Source organism: Somniosus microcephalus, chromosome 9 (assembly GCF_052327205.1).
Source record: "Somniosus microcephalus isolate GS21.2 chromosome 9, FLI_Smic_1.0, whole genome shotgun sequence".
Taxonomy (NCBI): domain Eukaryota; kingdom Metazoa; phylum Chordata; class Chondrichthyes; order Squaliformes; family Somniosidae; genus Somniosus; species Somniosus microcephalus.
In genome coordinates this window covers 168,554,083-168,557,335 of record NC_140995.1, presented here as the reverse complement: position 1 = coordinate 168,557,335, position 3,253 = coordinate 168,554,083, and the positions used below count along the sequence as shown (strand labels likewise).

At 52.8% G+C, this 3,253-nt stretch overlaps 1 pseudogene; it reads left to right on the top strand.

The window, feature by feature from the left end:
* Positions 1 to 509: 509 nt before the first annotated feature.
* On the top strand, positions 510 to 1,398 carry LOC147112823 (uncharacterized; annotated as a pseudogene).
* The last annotated feature ends 1,855 nt before the right edge of the window (positions 1,399 to 3,253 follow it).

Genomic DNA, 3,253 nt, shown 5'->3' with positions numbered 1-3,253 from the left:
CCAACCCCCGCAGACCGGCAGTCCGCCTCGCTAACTTGACGTGGTTCGGAGCCGTCGGACAGCCCACACTTCAGGGATAAAAATAGGGATTAGGCAACAAACTGCCTGTTAACTACCTGTTAACAGGCAGTTAATTGGCACTAATCCCCTTCCCGCCTCAGGGAGGCGGCTCCCAGCACAGGTCGGATACCCGCCTCCTGGGACATTGGCACGGAGACGGGTTGGGGGCGGGATGGGTTCGCATCCCCCGATTCTGCAATTTCCCACAACTCCCGCCTCCAAACCCACCTCCACGGGGCTTGGAAACTCGAGCCCTTAGTAGCTGCTTCGCGTTTCTCCCTTTCAAACACTACGTTGAATTCGATCATGCTATGAACGCTATTAGATAAATGTTCACGCACCGTTAGGTTGTTAACTGAATCTGGCTCATTACTCAGTGCTAAATCTAATATGGCCTGTCCCCTTGTTTGTTCTAGGATTTCACCTAGGGAGCATTAGATAGTGAAGCTATGGCACTGAGTGATCGATCTACAGAGCATGAGAAAGCCGGTGGAATGGAGAGTGGGCAGAGGAAAAGTCTTCCAATGAATTTTGAGTTATGCGACCCAGAACACATGGGTACTTATGTGAAAAGAAAGGATGTTTGAGGATCTTCACACCAACACGCGGGCTCTGAAATCAGTCTCAAAGGATGTACGGCAACTGACAAGTATAATTTTAGATTCTACACGCTTCCTTTGTGGCAACATCAGAGAACATTTTTCTTTGTTGCAGACATGAATGGGGAATGTAGCAGCTTCACTGGAATCTTCAGCAGCCTTCCCAACCTTCGGTGCCTTCTTTTCAATGGAAGCACAGGCTGGATCTCTGGCGGCAATACAGGACACAATAGACACTACCCTGCACACTAGCTTCCAGATCCTGGAGTCCGGGATGCAGACTGCTTTCTCTCAGGGCTTTCTGGAACTAATAGCTGGCAGTATACCAACCATCCTGTTAATCAGTGGAGACACAGATCCATGGCCCAGTGGAATGGTGACAGCCAGAAGAGACCTGCCTATGGCTGTCATTTCTCAGGACAGCAGCACATGCCAGGCATCCAACCTTCCTCCTCACTGCACCACATCAGTGGCACGTAGGAGGCAACACCAGGCTGCACAGGCACAAGCTGCAGAGATGCAGTCAGCAGCATCTCCCTCCCAGGACCAAGCTGTCATGGGAAGAGGGCCACTTTAGTCCCATCACCCTTTTGTAGCACAGGAACAGACAACCACCTTTTGCAATACTGGCCCTGAGGTTGAACCTTGACGAAGCAGTAGAATAGGGGAAAGAAAGGGACATTTAGCCACCAAAAGGAACCACAATATGAGGAGACTGGGTTGTCTTCTGTGCACTTAGAGTTTGTTGTTTTGAAGTAGAATGTGCATCTTATTTTGGCCTAGAAATTGGGTTTTGGCTTAGCCAGGGCTTTAGCGCCGGAAATTAGTGCCGGCGCTAAGTCCCCTGCGCGTGCCAAAAATTCAGTGGCGCCGCGCCCAAACGGCTGCCGGCGCTACTGAAGGGTCTTAGCGCCTGGAAAAGGGCGCTAACTGCCGTTTCACGCCGCAATTCCGGCGCTGCGGCACCCGATGCGGTGCGGCAGGCTGGGGAAGTGCAGGCCTCCTCCTTCCGTTAAGGAGGAGCTGCCTGCACCCGGCTGCGGCCCGCGCAAATCTGCTTAAAAATGAGCCCAGCACCTCGGACAAGTGCCGGGCTTGCATCTGTTCCGGGGGGGGGGGGGGGGGGAGAGAAGTCCGGGGAGGGAGCTGCGGGCAGGCGGCCGGCGGGAAAGCGGCCCGGCCGCCGCGGGGCATTTAATGCGTCGGCGCTAACTGCAGTAAGGCACCTCTGACAAAACGCTGGTTGCGGCTGCCACGGGCGAGGCGGCCGCAACTCAATTTCGGAGTTCAGGCGGGTTACCACGGCAACCGGGACGCTGCGCACACCAATGACGTCATCGGTGCCGGCGCAGCGCTACCGGAGCAACGCCGATTTAGGGCCCCAGGGAATTTCACTACTGGCCATAACTCCGGCGCAAGGCCCTCTAGCGCCTCAAATGAGGCGCTAAGGCTACTGAATTGAAAGGATGCATTTATTTTGTTTTAACTTATTCAATCAGGTCATGGCACGGTCTTGTAGGGGCAAAGAGTTCTGATGTTTATAATGTTCTAGGGTGGATTCTCAGTTGAAAGATTAGTCCTTTATTTGAAGGTGGGGAGAAGAAGTTAAGGTATTATTAAAAATGTATGCCCCCATTTTACCCCAGCCCTCCCAACATGGTTGTTAAATTGACGGTGTGGTGGGAGGTGGCGGGATGGGGGGGCCGTCATGCAGCATTCCCTCATCTGCAGCATTTTAACCTGGCAGAATTCAGGTGTGAGTGGGCCGCCCACCCCAGGTAGGCGGGGACCTACTTAGCATGCATGAAATCGCGGCCCAGTGATGTAATTAGCACCACAACACAACATTAACTCCAGAAATTGTACTAGTTGCTCTGTACCAAAATTGCCACCAATACTAGCGAGAGGCAGCAGAGTGGCCTGAAGAGGTCATGGTGAACATTTTTTAACATTTCTGTGAGGACGTGTTGGAGGCTAAATTGGGCTGTGTAGCGCCCATTTATTAGGTGCTACACGGCCATCTAAGGCTTAGAAATGGGGTCTGTGAAGCGCGCACACACTTCTGATGGAAAGTGCACAGGGCGCCATCTTGGTGAAGGTAATTACACGCGTGCACCTAATGATCACCCGGCAGCATGGAGGCAGCAGATCAGAAGTTGGTGCTTATACAACCTGCAGCTTGTGAGTCAGAAGAGATTGTGGAATGGGGGAGAAGTGGGAAGAGAGAAGGAGGATTAGGTATTCAGATACCTTCAACAAGATCCCTCCAGCCCCGCCAGTGGCCACGGCGTCAGTGATGCCCCTTCCCATGATGGCCAGCACTGTCTCCTCCATGGGAGTTAAAATATACAGACATGCTTGTCCTTCTCCAGTTCTTCCCTGCTGTTTCCTGTTATGCGCAGCCTTCTCCTGCAAGAAAGAGGGAAGTGTGTCAGTGAGAGTCCTGCAATATGTTTGGGCAATGTGGCTGTCATGGTTGAATATTTCAATTTAATCCCCATCATGTGCTAGGAGGAGCAGAAGTGCTCCTCTAGGCCCCACAAGGAATCCTTGGGCCTCCCCAGTCTCATCCTTCCCTTTCCGTCCCAGCACCG